The sequence below is a fragment of the Chrysemys picta genome, chromosome 2, assembly GCF_011386835.1.
Source record: "Chrysemys picta bellii isolate R12L10 chromosome 2, ASM1138683v2, whole genome shotgun sequence".
In the NCBI taxonomy this organism is placed as follows: Eukaryota; Metazoa; Chordata; order Testudines; family Emydidae; genus Chrysemys; species Chrysemys picta.
Window position 1 is genome coordinate 269,777,759 of NC_088792.1, and position 18,180 is coordinate 269,795,938.

General features: G+C 46.1%; 1 protein-coding gene across 17 annotated transcripts in view; it reads right to left on the reverse strand.

Moving 5' to 3' along the window:
- The window catches only part of MTSS1 (MTSS I-BAR domain containing 1), a 175,281-nt gene that overhangs the window by 70,127 nt on the left and 86,974 nt on the right, over positions 1–18,180 (reverse strand). The window lies entirely within an intron of this gene.

An 18,180-nucleotide genomic window follows, 5' to 3' on the forward strand; every position in this document is an offset into this window, starting at 1 on the left:
CTAAATCAGTACAAGCACTCCTGGTGAGTACACTCATCCTGACACAAGGAGCCAAGTAGGCACATGCATAAGTGATGTACTCACTGCGGCGACTCTATGCTGACGTAACTTGAGTGAACCTAAATTTGTAGTGTAGATATGGTCTTACATCTATGAACTGTTTGGGAGAGGTAACAGCAAAAGTATGAGGCTAGGCCAGGATACATTGAGGGTTTAGGCTCCTACTTTTGTGGATCCAAGCCTCCTGCACCCTAAAGGCTCAGGAACAAAAAGATACATAAAAAGAACCCAGTATCATTTATTTCTTTTTAAAAATTTCATGACTTAGGCTGCGGGTTTGTCACAGAAGTCACGGATTCTGTGACTTTCCGGGACCTCTGTGACTTCTGCAGTGGCTGGTGCGGCTTGCCCAGGGGCTATCTGAGCAGTTCAGGCAGCCCCTGGACCAGCCGCACCAGCCGCTGCTGGGGGCAGTCTCAGGCCACCGCGCCTCCCTCTCCCAGCAGGCGTTTGGGGGGGAGGAAGGGGTGTGGCTCAGGGCTGGTGGCATGGGAGGGGGTGAGGACTCTGGGCGGCGCTTACCTCGGGGGAGCTCCCTGGAAATGGTGACATCCCTTGGCTCCTAGGCAGAGGCGTGGCCGGGGGCTCTCTGCACTGCCACTGCCTGTAAGCACCACCCCCGCAGTTCCCATTGGCCACGGTTCCCAGCCACTGGGAGCTGCAGAGCCAGCTCTTGGGGCAGAGACAGCACACACAGCTGCTTGGCCACACCTCCAAGTCTGCCTAGGAGCTGAGGGATGTTGCCATTTTTGAGGCAGTGCGGAGCCGGGCAGGGAGCCTGCCAGCCCTCCCAACCCCCCTCCTCCAAATACCTGTGGCGCCCCCTGTCAGGGGTATAAAGTACAAGTCATGGACAGGTCATGGGCCGTGAATTTTTGTTTACTGCCCATGACTTTTACTAAAAATACCCATGACTAAAACAGTTTTATTCATGACTTTGGGGTATATAACTCATGATTTTTGAATTCTTGTGATTGTCAAACAATCTTGGGGTTGTAGATGTGTGTTCATTATGTTGTGAAGGCCAAAACTATAACTGGGTTAAAAAAAGAATTGGATAAGGTCAGGGATGAAACCCCATGCTCTGGGTGTCCATATTCCTAGCCTCTGCCTGCCTGAAGCTGGGAGTGGATGAGAGGATCACTCGACTTCATTTCCTCTGAAGCACCTGGCACTGTCCACTGTCAGAAGACAAGATACTGGGCTTGATGGACCATTACTGACTCAGTCTGGCTGTTCTTATGCTCAGTAAAAATTACAACAGATGTTTGCCTTTGAGAGGATTTAATATGAGATAGTATATGGCCCTTAGTGAATATTTGGGAACCAAGTTCTGCACACAAGCAGTGACATGCAAAAAAGCATGAAGGGCTGGATTGGGAGGCAAAATAACAGTTGAGAAAGGCAATCCCCACTGGTGGATCAAATGAAAATGAAGTTTTGACACCAGGCTAGGAAATCAGTCAGACTGGAAGTCACATGATCCAACAAAATAAACTTGTGCTATAGTAAAAACATAGAAAGTGCTATGCTGGAAACACAGATGTCATTGCTAAAACTACTAGCAACTATTTACTTATAAACATTTTCAATGATTATTTGCTATTAAAATATAAATTAAAGAGCACAATGACATCCATCTGCTTAATGTTGACAAAGGCAAATGATGAAGTGCTAAGAGTAATAAAAACATTTAAAAAACTAAACAATTAGAAGGAGCAAAACTCTATTTAAAATGGAATACCAGAAAGGGAAAGCAATTCAGGGAATCACAGCAGCAGATGAGACAAATCTGTGAACTGCTATGAGACTTTATGCAGACATATAAACTAGTAAGCGATTCTTTTAGGTACTCAGAATGTGACACACACAGTTTTGGGGGGTGTATGTATGTCACTGAATCAAGTCTCCTATACCACCTCAGTACTTTATAGGAGACAGAGAACAGCTGCCTTGTGCAGGCATTGGGCTGCCTGTGCCTTTAAGAACAGAGCCCTGGAAAGCGGGTGCTGAGTCATACTGTTCCAAGGGAGGGGAAATAAAAAAGCTCTCTCCCCCCCCCCCATTTTTGTAAACGCTGCAGGTGGCTCAACCCATCACGATAACTGGTACCCCTCTGCACTTTCCTGTGCCAGGGTTTTCCCCTCTGCCACCATCCAGCAGCCCCTCACCCCTGGCTCCTACCCCCCTTCCCATCCTTGATTTTGCTCCTCAGCTGCTCTCCTGCCCCTGCCTCCAGCTGTTTGACCCCCCCGCACAGTCAGTTTGCACCCCTGCTCAGACCCAGCCCATCCCCCACCACCAATTGGCTCCCTTTAACCTCTCTGAACAGCAGCAGATTTTAATCCCCAGTGAGGGCAGCAGCTTCTGCAGATGTTACTGAGCATGCTCAGTCCATGAGAGCATGTTTAGCACAAGCTAAGCAGCTCACTCAGCGACATGCCCACCTGCCGCCCTGGTCCTAGTGCCACAGGGAGAGCCTGCTTCAGCCAGGGTTACTGGGCCCATAATCCTGCAGGGAGGGGGGCGCCGAGCACGCTGGGCTCCAGCAGATGCCCCACCCTAGTTACAGCCCTGAATAAACTATTCCAAGGATTGGATAGCTGTGTTTTATGTGGACTTAAAGTAAACCTCCACAGAAGAATGTCTCTAAAGTGGTTATGGGCTGGGGAAATGTGTGTTAAGTCAGCGGATCAGGAGGCGTCAGTTTCACATACTCAAAGGCCTTGGCTACACTTACCGGCAAGTTCGACGGCTGGAAATCGAACTTCTGGGTTCGACTTATCGCGTCTAGTCTGGACGCGATAAGTCGAACCCGGAAGTGCTCGCCGTCGACTGCGGTACTCCAGCTCGCCGAGAGGAGTACCGCGGAGTCGACGGGGGAGCCTGCCTGCCGAGTGTGGACCAAGGTAAGTTTGAACTAATTCGAAATAAGGTACTTCGAACTTCAGCTACGTTATTCACGTAGCTGAAGTTGCGTACCTTAGTTCGAATTAGGGGGGGTAGTGTAGACCAAGCCAAAGACTGTCCCTTGTATAAACAGGATCACTGGCTCCACAGCATGAGATGGAAGTAGCGATCAGCTGGAATCCTTCCTTTTTAAAGTGCTATTTCTCTGAAGCACCTCTCCTCACTTATCAGAGGGGTAGCCGTGTTAGTCTGGATCTGTAAAAAGCAACAGAGAGTCCTGTGGCACCTTTAAGACTAACAGATGTATTGGAGCATAAGCTTTCGTGGGTGCATCTGATGAAGTGGGTATTCACCCACGAAAGCTTATGCTCCAATACATCTGTTAGTCTTAAAGGTGTCACAGGACTCTCTGTTGCTTTCTCCCCACTTACTGCAGGATGCCTTCAGACACAAACTAGTAAAACAATAAGACCATCCCAATTACCATGACTATGACCTTTTAATGTTTAACTACTGATTTAGTCTTTGTGGCCAAGAAAAAACAGCAGGTGATTAGCTTCACTATGAGTCACTGTGTCCCTGTCGTGCAATAATTCAATTAGACACTTAACAACCTTCAATCTGGTTCAGGATCTGTCTACTGCAGCCACACTCTCCCCCTGGCTGTGGTTTCATTCAACCTCACAAGTTAAGTAGGGCCAGGCCAGGTCAAAACTCAGGTACTATAGGCAATAGTGCCGATGGTTTAGTGAAGTCAGTGGCACTCAATCAGTGCCCTGGGATGGCACTTGGAGTCACTGTGAGCAGTGAGGTAATGCTAAGTTTTGTAGTGCTGGAGCCCTCTCCCAACCTACCCTTTCCCACCTTACACCTGCCCTCTCCCTCCAATGCCTGCCCCCCACGCGCTGCTCAAGTCGCCTCTCAGCATAGGTGGCTGGTGAAAATATTCTTAGGGGAGACGGGTGCAACTGTTGGTCTGGGCCCTGCTCTTTGGTACATGCAGGGGTGGCTGTCTCTAGCCCAGCCTGGTGTGAAAGAGAGGACTGAGGGACTGGAGAGCATGCCCCCCGCAAACTCACCCCACAGTAGCAGCTCCTGTTGGCTCTCACCACTCAGAGAGTTGCTGTGGCACGATCTTCTGAATAAGGGTGGGGGGGGAGGGAAAGAAGACAGCCATCTGACCACCCCAAGATGAGAGGGAAAAGGTCACCTGTCCTGCTTCAAAGCGAAAACGGGATGCAGATGCCAGGGCTAAAGGACCCTGCAGAGTGTTCATGGGTGAGCCTCAGGGGACTGGAGAACTTGGGAAAGGGAGAGGAGAGCTGGTGCAGCCAGGAGTTGGGGGCAGTTGGGCTGATCTGTCCGGTAGATGGTCTTGCAGCAGAAGAGTCATGGGGGAAGGAAGTGGTGGTGGAATAGTGGGGTGAAGAGGGAGGAAGGGGGAAGGAAGTGTTTTAGGGATTGGTGGATGGTAAGTACAAGGGGTTTAAGAGGTGGGTTTATTGGGGAAGGGGGCTGGAGGATGGTGAGCAGTAGCGGCGGAGGGTTTGGGGGTGGAGATGTGGGGCGGGTTTGGCAGGATGATGTTTTATGGGAATGTTTTGGGGGGGGTTGGGTGATGGAGTAGCTTTACTTGAAGAGATGGGGGTTGGTGTGGCTGGGTGAGGAGTTGAGGTTGTGGGGAGTTTGGGGGAGGAGGAGTGGGAAGGAATTGGGGTGTGTTTATTTGTGGGTGGGGTATCAGGGGCCCAGATGGGTTTAAGCAGGGGCTGAGGGGAGGTGGGTGGGAGCAGGGTTATTTGGAAGTCTGTGGCAGGAGGGTTGGGAGAGCATTGTGTGGCGGTGCCAATGGCTGCAGCTGGCTGTGGCTGGCTCCCGCTGCAGCCCCTTCCCCCCTCCTCCCCTCTCTGTCCACTCCCTCCCTCACCAGCCCCAGCCCCAGCTCCACTCAAAAGCACGGGGGGAGGAGGGGAATGGACTTGCTGCCACACCTAGGATGGGGCTGGCTCGCTGGGCACTGGCCACACCCAGGCTGGAGTCTGCCCACAGCACCATGACCCCGGGGCCTTGCGCACTCACCTCACTGCCTGCTGCCAGGCTCTGGGAGCTCTCCCGGCTCATTCTGATGCCTGGCAACCAGGCAGCTCAGGGACAAGCTGGCCCTAGCATCGCCGGAGGCAGGGCTTTGCCTGCCAAGCTGGGATGTGTACACAGGCAGCAGGAGTGCTCAGATCTGGGCGGGCTAGGTTCCCTTTAGCCCTATCCACCTGCACCCCGTGGACCTATCCCACTGTAGTGTCTCCTGGGGCAACTGAGCAACACACATTTCAGAGAGGAGCACAAGCCTCTGAGGGAGTCAATGGGAGAGGGGCAGAGGAAGGGGGAAATTCTGAAGCGTCGGAGCTTTGCTCTAGCCTAGATTTCAGATGCCAGAGCAATGCACCGGACCACTTTGGTAGCACCACTCCCATGATTTTGCAGCCGCAGGTGGTGGGTTTTTCAATGACATAAAACTGAGATGCTGACCTCCTCAGGTCACTGGTCTCATGGTGCTTTCTGCAAGGCCTAAGGCATTAACCTTGGTATCCTGGCAAACTCCAACTTGGGCAGTATATTCTGCCAGCCTAAACTGCTAACCTTCTGCAGTTTCAGTTTGCTACATTATTCTTCATTTCCTGGCCTGAGCTGCTGCCCCCACCCCCAGAAATGGCTGTAATTCAGTGATGAATGAATCTACACATCCCTTCGCTCCCCCTTCCACTGAATCTATTTTCCAGTTGGGTTGAGAGTGCACCAGGAAGCAGCTTGGGACTTGATTCCCGGTATGGCAAGTAAGTGAAACCTTCAGCACAGTACGCAATGCACGACCTCATTTATGTTCAAACACTCAGAAATTTCAGAAGCTATGAGAGGAGGGAAGGTTCTGTGATGATGTGTTTATCTAAGGTGGAGGAGGGTCCTTGCAGTTAAGACAATGGACCTAGACTCAGGAGATCTGGATTCTATTACAGGTTCTGTTACAGGCTTTCTACATGACTTTGTGAAAAAATCACTTCACTTCACCTCTGTGCTTCAGTCTCTTATCTGTAAAATGAGGATAATAATGCTACCTCTGCCCCATGCTTTGTCTATTAGGCTGTAAATTCTTTGGGGGCACCGACCATCTCTTACTATGCATTTATTCAGCACAAGGAGACTCAATACTGTAATGCAAACTAAATAACTGCAAAGGTGTTCATCCCATTTAAAAATGCAACTGTGGAGTTCTGATTCCCCCTCCACTCTGACAATTTAGTTACTGAAGACTTTGAATTGATGGCAAATGGCTGAAATTTCTAGCCAACAGATCTAATAGTTTGGCAGATCAACACTGAATCCAAACGCCCAGCTTTTCCAATCACAAAACCACTAAAGTAGCACAGTGCAGACCACCACATCTGCCTGAAATCCCAGGCTTTAATCTAAACCAGGGGTAGGCAACCTATGGTATGGGTGCCGAAGGCGGCACGCGAGCTGATTTTCAGTGGCACTGACACTGCCCGGGTCCTGGTCACCGGTCCGGGGGGCTCTGCATTTTAATTTAATTTTAAATGAAGCTTCTGAAACATTTTAAAAACCTTATTTACTTTACATACAACAATAGTTTAGTTCTATATTATAGACTTATAGAAAGAGACCTTCTAAAAATGTTAAAATGTATTACTGGCACGCGAAACCTTAAATTAGAGTTAATAAATGAAGACTCGGCACACTACTTCTGAAAGGTTGCCAACCCCAGATCTAAATCAATAGGAATCACCACTGGCCAGTGTCAAAGTCATGAAAGCACACCACAATTATACTGACAAGCCCTCAGAATTTTGTAATAGACGTTTTCTAAAGTTCAAAGGGTAAACACAGCCGTAACAGCTGCAAGAGAAAGGCTTGTGTGATGGATATCAAAATATCTAGTGAGAGGAAATGAAGATGGAGGACTCTCCCCCTCCTTTAAAAAAAAAAAAAACCCTCATGTATACACAAACTGGAAAACCCGGGGGGGGGGGGGAGGGCGGGGGAGGGCAGGAGGAATCGATCCATTCCACAAAGCAAGCAGACAGCTGACAGAAGAAAAAATGGGGTGAATAGTAATCCCATCACATCACCCATGTGACTAGAAAGCAGAAATTTGACAGTCTGAAATAGCTCACCTTAGTTTTAAGGAAGAGCCTTAAATAGATTCTCTTTTCTATTGGGGTAGTCTGACTCTTGAGTATATAGAGCAATACACACTCACTCTCCGAGTACTATCATCATCATCTCCATCAGTCCTTTTATGTTTATAAAATCACTTACAATTTTCAAACCTCTCACTGTTCCTACAAATAAATCCTACCAACTCCAATTACAAGCAGCTCAACAGGACCGGGTCCTTCAAGGTGACCCAGAAAAGGTCGGGGGGAACTTTTTCTTCCTTGTAGGATTCCAATTCCCCCAAACACTAGCAAAGTTTGAGACAACAATGATAGCTGCTTCAGAGCCTAAAGAATCTGAGTGACAGACTTTTGGAATCTTGTGCCAGAATGAGGCACCCCACAGCCACCATAGATGGAGGTTTGGAAAAGAATCCAAAGAAAACATGTGCCAAGCAGCTGGTTTAGCAGAGGGAGGAAGAGACTGAACTGCTTTGCAGAGGGAAAGTTCACAATCTTCAACCACAATCCACTTCACAGAAGCATGGGAGAAGGGAACATCCCTCGCACCAGAATCTGGACTGATTACCTTTGAATTTAGGGGACACAACATTCTCAGTGGATAGTCAATTGTGGCAGTCAATTCTCTCAATGGTCTATCAGAGGCAAAAGTGCTAACTTGGAAGGCATAGTATATGGCCCCTGTTTTAGCCACAAAGTTTTGCAAAGCAGAGGGTGGTCAAGTTTATTCTAAGGAGTTGAGTCTGACTGACATTTAGCAGTGCTTCTCAAGGTCGGGCCACCTCCTGCTCAGGGAAAGCCTGTGGTGGTCCGGGCCGATTTGTTTACCTTTCCCTGAACAAGCGGCGGACTGGCTTTGAGAAGCACTGCTTTAGTCAATTAGTTCTGTATTGACTAACATGAACCCTGGTAGTGAGTACATTTTATCAAATCAGAAATAACCCCCGCCCCCAAACCCACAACGACTCTTGTTTTAACTCAACAACTCAGAGGGACTGGCAAAACCAGCTGCTTAACAGAGACAGTCTTCTAATAAATGTTTAGTTCTGCTAAGAGAACTTTAGAGCTACTTTACTACTGACTAGACGCACCACGCTTAATCTCCTTGCTGCATTTGGAAATTAGACCAGAGAGTTGATTTCCCAAACAATAATTAGCACAGGAGGTGGCAGGAGAGCAGTGAATAGGGCATATCAGCATACTGACAAGACCAGGGGTAGCCTAATAAAATAACCAAATTCTTCCTCTCTGGCTGGGGCATCTGGGTTATGTCTACACTGCAATAAAAAACCCAAGGCTGGCTTGTGCCAGCTTACTCAGGTTCACAGGGCTATAACAATAGCAGTGTAGATGTTCGGGCTCTGGGCTGGAGCCCAAACATCTACACTGCAATTTTGTCTCCCCCCCCCCACACACACAGCCTGAGCCCAAGTCACAGAATCATAGAATATTAGTGTTGGAAGAGACCTCAGGAGGTCATCTAGTCCAATCCCCTGTTCAAAGCAGGACCAACACCAACTAACTCAGCTGACATGGGCCAGCCGTGGGTGTTTTATTGCAGTGTAGACATACCCCCAATCACTTCATGGAGACTGGAAAGAAGAAGAAATCATAAAATTAAGAGGGATACGCGTTTTGAAACCTTAAGTACTCCGGAGATGGGCTTGGGCATGTTCATTAGCTTTGATATTTTTCTTCCTCTCCATTTCAGGACTTTATGTTGCCAAAAGGGTAGGTGGCGGACAGACCATGACAGGATGTTCCAACGTGTTGCTATGGTTACTGTATCAGTACATGACATATTGGCAGACAAAGTACTCCCCTCATTGGTACCTTTTTGCCTCCCTACTGATCATGAGTCAAGAAATATGTTCTTATCTTCAATAACCCACGACAACACATTCAGCCTCAAAAGTCATCACCATGCAACTCTCTCTCATTTCAGGACAGATGGAATGACACCTGTAGCAGCACTAGCTAAATTCAAAACCAACTGTCTTCACTGCACCTTTCATCCCAGCATCTCAGAATAGCATTAAACATCACACCTCAGAACAGCCCTGTGAAGTAGGGAAATCTTCCCATTTTACAGATGGAAGGACAGACTCGGAGGTTAAGTCTATGCTGCAATCACAGGGTGTGACCGCAGCTCGAGCAGACACACCTGAGTCAGCTTCGCTCTATCTAGTTTGGGTCCTGGAGCAGAGTAGCGGCTGTACGGGCAGGCCACATGAGTAATTCCCCAGGGTTCTGAGCTGGGCTGCACAGCTACAGATTCACTGCTCTGTTATCCGTGTTGGCTAGGGAACGTGTACTCAAGTTGCAGTCACACCCAGAGACTGAAGTACAGACATACCGCAAAGAGGCTGATTTGTTTATATCAGTGCTACCGCCCAGAGCTCCTTACTCCGAGTCTGGGCTCCAACCATGCACCACCTCTTTAGGAACTGCCTCCAAAATGACAAAGGTCAAAAGACTCAGGTGTGCCCTTTGATACGTACATGATTAAAATGGACTGTTTGATCATTTAAAACTGAAGTTTATTTGATAAGCAGCCTATAATCTGTGCTGCAGAGGGACAAGACACTAGCATATATCTGGTTCAATTAAGTGTAGTACTTAAGCGCCACATTTATTTAACCCCAGACTGTAGTCGTTTGCATAGTATTTATTATTACTAGGACCTGTCCACCCTCACACCTACACAACTCCCTTTTCTTCCTCGTTCCACATTATGCAGCAGGTACCAGAACTGGCAGGCAATATGATTCTCTCTTGATTTTCCCAAGGCAAAAGAAGCTGCAACACCACATGCAAGTGAGAATTTCCTGGTTAAAAACAACCTGATAAAGTATTAAATCACGGGTGGGGTTTTTAAATAACCAAGTCACTTCTTGTTCTTCAGCAGCCAATAAAAATGCACTGTTACCACTTCAGTAATAAACAACAGAAAGAGGTCCCAGCAGTGCCATTACTGCTCATCCCCTCAACCACATGTCTATGTCCATTAGTGCGGATGGGAGTTACGTACATATATCCAAAGGAGACCAAACCTCAAAGTATGCTACACATGCACATCAGAGCAGTACCTGCCTTTCAAAAGCCTTATACTATAACTGCCATAACTACGCCATCAAGAGCCATAGACTCATCTCGGGCCTAGATGTATAGACCTCAGTCACACAAGTAGTCCATATGAGACTCCTCTTCTAAGTAACTGCTCACCAACATGAATAAGTGTTGCACAATGGGGTCAAATAGTGAGGACGATGTTGTAGTATTGTGCATGACAAGGGCTAGTTGCATTGCTGTAGGCTGGTCGTGCAGGAGGTGCATGCACCTATAGTCCTTTACAGAACGTTTACTGGTATTCTGGTGGAAGGTGTGTTCAGAAAGCTAGCAACAGTTTTAGAAGAGCTGTGAGGCATAATCAGAACTGGTCTCCTCCTGACAGTTAAACAGGAAGGCCTGACCCATTCCCACTTTCATCCAGAACTGGGACAGGTTCTGTAGTATTCCTAACTGCCCCAATTTTGCTTACCTTGTGAATGGAAACAACTACCAAGATGCTTCCTGCTCCAATCTGTATATGTAGCACTGTTTGAGACAAGCTACCACAGATCTGACTTGGGTGGGGCACATCTGGCAGAAATTCTCCTGGGTGAGCCATGGTGGTTTTTGAAACAACCAAAGCCAAGAGTAAACCCAAGTGGCTTTAAAATACATATAACCTAGTCATAAGTAGCACCTGCACTGTGAAGATATCCTGTGTCACAATCACACTATCAGATATACAATTTCACACTGAAATGCTCAGCTCTGAAAATTCGCTTTTGGCTGGAGTACAGCATGCAAGTCCTTGCCTATGGAGTCTTATTTCTGGCCTCTCCCTACAGTTGCTTTCACACAGAGCAGCCAATTTTAAGTAAATGGTCAGTAACAGCAAACGAGAAGTCCTGAATGCCAAGTTAATGGGCATGTGCAACAGCCAGGTTGGCAAGATGACAACAAGCTGGAACCACTCCACAATGTCAGTCCACTAGGCCTTAACGCCCATGAGTCATGTCAGTGATCCAAGGATTATGGTAGTGGGTAATCTTACTGCCCAGCACTCTTTTTAATTAGAAACAAAGGGTCCTAACTCACAAGGTCAAGGCAAGCAAGGTAGGAGCTGGTGCTAATGCTGTTGTTTATCCTTTGATGTTATAATATGACACTGGATTGCAAACACCACAGGATCTTGTATACTTAAACCAACACCATACGCTGAAATAAATCACCTTTACGTGTTTATTAGAACTAAAAGGGCAGAGAAAGAAAATGTATTCTCCCTCCTCCACAACTCCATTTACTTTGTCCAGCTGACGCCATTTGACCAGTCATGATGGACAAAAAGGGTATGTTTTTTGGATCATGTGAGCTTGTTCATATTAACTTAATTGAGGTAACACGATTGACACACACACTCTCTCTCTTCATCAAGACATGACCTTTGTACGGCCAGTTTCACACTTGGTCTGTGTAGTCAAAGTCCTGCTCATCCCAGAAAAGACTAGTGTTAATTATAAACAACACAGAGAAAGATATTAGGGTTACAAAGAGAATGTATATAAAAATAAAGGCAGGGTTTAAAATACTTTCAAAAATTAGGCAAGTATTTAGGAGAACCCTTACAAGAGGCTGATACTAACATGATGTGCACCTATCACCAACCTGATTGCTCTATGTTATATCCTATCTCACCCCCCACCCCCATTCTCCCTCCTCTCTTTGTCTCTTTAGACTGTAAACTCTGAGGCAAGACGATATCCTAGGTCTTCATATGGCAGCTTGCATGAGGCCTCTGACTGGGGCCTTTGGGCACCGTCGCAATAAAGATTTGAAGGGTGGATATATTTGGAGGCTACTTCTTGAAATATTGGTGATTGTAGTGCTCCTGAAAGGTGCAGATTGGCACCTCTGCAGAATTAAATCCTTTATTTAGCCACAAAACCCACACTACACAGACAGCGGCAGTGCACGCTTTCCCAAATCACTTTACAATATGCCTTATTCTTCATAAAGGTGGACTCAGAGCATCATTTCATCTGCCTAACCAAACCTCTAGCCTCTTTGCCAAGGCTTTCAGTGAGTGCTGAATTTGGTGCTGATTGCATGCTTTGGATCATCCACTAGGAACAACACCGTGGAACCAATACTTAGTCACTACCAATCTCGGCTTATTTGAACCGGCAACCTAGAAGTAACGGGCTCTATATTTTACTACCAAGCTCCTAAAGCACCAATTTCCCAATGTATTAATGACTAATGAACTAGAATTTAAGTATCGAGGGCAGCTGAAGTGAAGTTGAAATTGAGCTCAGTCTTAACTGAGAGAGAAAGATCTTAAGGACCTGCCCAACTCAAAGGCTGTGACCAGGACCAGGACACACATGTCCCATATGTATAAAATAAAGATTATCGTGCAAACAGTAACTAGGTTGCAATTGTAATACTGAAGTCTATATGCTACTTCATTGTGCCAAAAGGCCCTAGCTGAACTGGCTCACACAGGCATACTATGTGATGCCAGAAAGGTTTCAAAAGTAAGTCATGGCTATGTCCTGGGAATATATTAGCGCACACTGGGTGTTGTCCTTTGCGCATCACTAATGGTAACTCATTTCACAGTTGGTACTCCTGTTTGCAGAACTAAGATAGGGTGACCAGACATCAAGTGTGAAAAATTGGGATGGGGTGGGGCGTAATAGGCACCTATATAAGACAAAGCCCCAAATATTGTGACTGTCCCTAAAAAATCAGGACATCTGGTCACCTTAAACCAAGATACGATGCATGTTTGCAAAGAACAAAGATGGCACAATGCACTATTGCTCCCAACAAGCTACAGAGTAACTTTGCCTTGATTTTTCCAGACAAACTGAAGCAGATCTTGTAAGAGAGACCCAGAGTGGAAGGACTGCAGTCAGCACAACCACTCTGCATTAGGTGGCAAGGGGAGAAGAGTCATGTGGTACATTATCCTCATCACCTCCATTATGCCAAAGGTTGACAGAGTAGCCCAGCAGTTTCTGAGGCGATTATCACCTCTCAAAATCTCCAGGTCAGCAGCAACAACAGTTCAAGACTTTGGATGGAGTATGGGTAAAAACGATAACGGGAATGAAAAAGCTAACATAAACCCCACTAACAAAGCTCTGCATGCTCCCATATCTAATATACGATGTGAGCAAGGAGAATGAAGAATCCTATGCCGAGGTGCTCAGGGGAAAAAATATATATACGTATGTAAAGTCATTAATCACAATGCAAATCTGAGTGCGTTAGTCTCTTCTTTGTTTTCAGGGGCACTCAGACAGCTGCATATTGAAAACGAAAGTTACAACAAAACAAAAATGCAAATTTCAATAAATCATTAAGCTAAAGCTCTACATGTTTATCTACAAAAACAGACATGCTTTTTTATCAACTGTTAAAATGTCTTGTAGATATTAGGAAGATTAAAACTGATCACTGATGAGAGAGGTTTCTTTTTACTTCAGATAAGAGGAGTAATTTGTTCTTTTGTATCACAAACAGAATTTTTTTCGGGGGGTGGGGGGGGGAATATATGGAAAGTCATAAAGAAGAGACTGTAAACATAACCCTTAGCTGCTGCCATTGTGTTGACAGACAAACAGGCCCAGAACAAGTGAAGCTTTAAGTAGTGTTCATTAATAAGGCAGCTATGGAGAACCAATCTTATTGGCTTCGCTCCACTTCCTCCACTGATTCCTCCTACCCCCATGTTTGCAACTGTAACATAATGGCAATTCTTATGTACAGGTTTATTGAAAGTCCAATGTCTGGATAACCCTGGTTAGAGTCTGCCAGTGCCAAATACATGTAGTAACTTGAACAAGGAAATAAGTCGGCTAACACACGCAGCCAGGACATTGCTCATAATGAAATCTCTTGACTTTGCCAGGGTAGCTTGGAAAGAATACGTCTGCATTGCTGAAGGTCTACACGTCAGTCTACAGGTGGCAAAGAAAGGAAAAAAGCCATGTTTATTCTATTCACAACATTCATGGTGCAGTGCTGCTACACAATACCTCCTTGAAAGCCCATTGACTGGGGGAAAGCACCAGGACTCATTCCTGAGAGTGACCCCAGAAACTGCTGACATTTTCCCACACAGCTATACAATACAGACAGACCTTTACCTCACTTCTCGGCACCTCAGCCCCATTCATACGGATACAGGGGACCCCTGCAGCAACATGCATCACAGGTATTCTACCCACTTTTTTTTCTAAATCGCATTAAATACTCTGCTTTAGAACCACATTTCAGTGTATAAATAGTGAGTGTGGCAGAAAATTATCTCCCCCCAGTGTCTAATAACCAAATAGCACTTATTTTATGGCAGAGGAATATCTCTATCCAGTTCAGATTCAATACACTTATCTAAAAAGAAAGTAAATATTAAAATAAAGGGTGGCGGGGGAATGGTAGGACAAGTTGCACCTGATTGCAATATTTATACATTGAAATCTATCAGAGTCCTGTACTAATACAATTGCTGCATTTCCAGATGGTATGGATGAGGAGGATTCAAGAATCACCTGGGACTTTCCAGTAGCTTGCTTTGTCTACAGCGTATGAGGCAGAATGTAAATGGATGCTGAATACAACCTGGGAGGCTGGCTCTTTAAGACATAATTCGAAGCACACTCTTCTCTATTGAAGACTTCTGAATATATTAAACTACAAACAAATCTCTCTGCTTCTTTGTGCATGTAACTCAAACATCTCTGAAATGTTGCAGTCCTTGAAGTACTGTACTGTTTACCCGATAAGGTCTGAAATTAGGCTGCAGCACATGACTAAGATTCACTGAAGTTCAACCCTGACTTATGTAAGAAGAGATGGAACTGGGGATTTAAAAAAAAAAAAATTAGACAAAGACTAAGGTCAACAAACATGCGGCCTGATATTTAACAACAGTAAACTGGAACGTTAACAGGGTATGCAGCCTTAAAACTGCTCCTGAAGGCAACAGATGTGACATGATCCTTCTGACAGCTGTGACAAATTCGGTTTCATTTGCTTGAGAGCCAGCCATGTTCATTTAACTACAATTACTGGCGCACCATGATCCCCACCCCCAGAGAATGCATCCAGTCATCCATCCAGGCAGTGAAATAAAGCATCTTGTACAGATCAACATGTTTAAATCATTCCTCTGTAACCACAGCAAAATACTCAAATCTTCAAGACAGCCAAGTGGGTATGTATGTCTGCAGATTCCAGAGTTGTTTAGCAGATCCTCTATTTTTCAGCAAATAGGGAACAGTAAGACCCATTTTTAATGCTTTGAAATATTCACCCGTCCATTATGCATCTGGCTACTGAACACTGCATAAAAACCCAACAGTCCATACATACTCTCCTGTAAGATATATTCTGGTTTCTGACCTTGTATAATAACTGGAGTTCTTTGAGATGTTCGGTCCCTATGTGTACTCCACTCGAGGTGCTGAATGAGCCTAAGACCAGAAAATTTGTAATTAGCCGTGTCCGTTGTTCTGCACCTACCCTCTTTTCCTCCTCATGCTCTGAGCTGAGGATGTTAGGGGCAGTGCAGACCAACTACCTCTCCAGTTCCGTTTGAACCCTGAATACCCACAGGATAAGGATCCACTGCAGAGGGGAAGGAGGGCAGGTGGTGGAATATACATGGGGGGCCACACAGCTTGAAGAACTCCAGTTACTGTACAAGCTAAGTAACCAGTCGTTCTTCAAGTAATGGTCCTTAGGTTTATTCCACTCGAGTTGACTCTCAATTAATATTCATTGAGGGGGAAGGTGCGAGGAACCCTGCTGTACCACAGATTGGAGGACTGCTATGCCAAAGGAGACATCTGTAGAAGGTTGCACCAGGGCGTAATGTCTTGCAAATTTATGCACCGAGCCCCACATTGCTGCATTACAGAAGAGGAGCATCTCAAAGGGAATCATTCAATGCAGCCTCAGCTCTAGTCAAGTAGGCTCTTATACCGTGTGCAGGAGGGGCCACTACCAACTCATAGCAAAGCAGGCTGCATCCTGAAATCCATTTAGAAAAAGTCTCTATGGTGACTGCCACCAGGAAGGCAACCTTCATAGATAGATAAATGAAGGAACATGAGGCTAAAGGCTCAAATGGGAAATTTGTGCACATAGGACTAGATTAAGGTTCCATATCAGGGCAGGTTTCTGCACTGGAAGAAAGATTTACAAGACCCTTCAGAAACCTTACACTGTAGTCAGACAAGCGAAGACAAAATGGTTGTCCACCAGAAGGTGAAATACGCTAATAGCTGAGACACAACCCCAACATTTTCACAGAAAGGAGATAGTCCAAAATGGCAGAGATCTTGGGACCCTCTGGAGGTATCTGATGCCATATAGAGAATCTTTTCCATTTTTCTGAATAGCATTTTCTCACTGAGTTTTTACTGCTATTGCGAAGGATGGAATATACAGGCACTGAGCATGATCGCTCTAAGTTCGTCAGCCATCCAAATACCAAGCTGCCAGATGGACAGATTGGATCTTGCCTCTGTCCTGGGTCAATAGATCTGGAAAGCGCTGAATATGGATGAATGGATGCAAGCCCATCTGGAAGATACAAGTGAGCCAGGACTGCCTCAGACACCCGGGAGCCATGAGGGTCACCATCATTTCGTCTGGTCTGATCCTCCTCTGGAATGGTGGTAAGAGAGGGATGGGCAGAAATCTGTACATTAGGGGTTATGACCATTGTATTCCAAATGTGTCCCCTCTAGAGTTGTGGCCCTGGAGCATTAGGCCGGGCATTTTTTGTTTTCTTGAGATGTGAAGAGATCCCATGACGAGAATCCCCACTGCTAAAAGATGCTCTGCACCACTGAGTCATGGTCTCTGGAGAAGCATTTGCTGGGGCTGCCTGCCGGCATCTTCTGCACCCCTGGAAAATGCTCTGCCAAGAGGTAATCTGGTGGCAGATGCATCAGTTCCAGACACTGACAGCCTCTATGCAAAGAAGGATGGACCTTGCCCCTCAGTTTGTTGATATAACAAACTACTGTCATGCTGTCCAATGTGACTTGAAATTGCCAGGTCCAGATCAGCAGCAGAAACCACCTGCAGGCTTCATTGACTGCACCCAGTTCCTAGTAGGTTTATGTGTAAGCTGAAATCCTGTTATGTTGAAGTACCTTGTGCTATATGTAAATTCAGCCTAGCAGAGAGGCATCTATAATCAGTCTTTTTGTCGGAAGATCGAGTGGAAACAAAGGGAACTCCTATACACACTACCTTCATGTTTTCCCATCAGGTGAGTGAAGTCAGAACTCTGTGGGTGATCTGTCCAAACTGTGCTCATTTGTGCATAGAGTATCCATAACCAAGCCTGTACACATTGAGATGAAGTCTTGCAAAAGGTACATGGACATGATCCCATGTGGCCCAGTAGCACAAAACAGGATCTTAGTGTTGTCCAAGGGCTCACTCAGAGCTGAATAATGAGATCCTTCATAGCTTGGAACCTGTTCTGAAATACGTAGGCTTTGGCCCTGACCAAATTAAAGGTCAGTCCAATAAAGTCTGTGGTCTGTGTGGGAGCTAAAGTGGACTTTTCTGCATTTACTTGGAGTCCTAATGATTATAGGAGTTGGAGCAGAGTCCAGTTGCCACTTGCACTTCTTGGTATGACTTTCCCGTGTGTGGTTGTCGAGGTAGGGGAACGCTCACATACCCCGACAATGCAGATGTGCTGCTACTGCTGAAAACATCTTCGCAGACACTCGTGGCACGGCTGAGAGGCCAAAGGGGAGCAATCTGTACTGGTAATGATCTAGGCCTACAGCAAACTGCAGGAATCTCCTGTGTGCAGGGTGGATATTTATCTTGAAATAGTGCCCTTCAAGTCAAGAATTGCAAACCAATCACCTTTGTTTAGCAGTGGAGCTATAGCTGCCAGGGTGATCATTCTGAAGTCATGTGGCAGATGAAA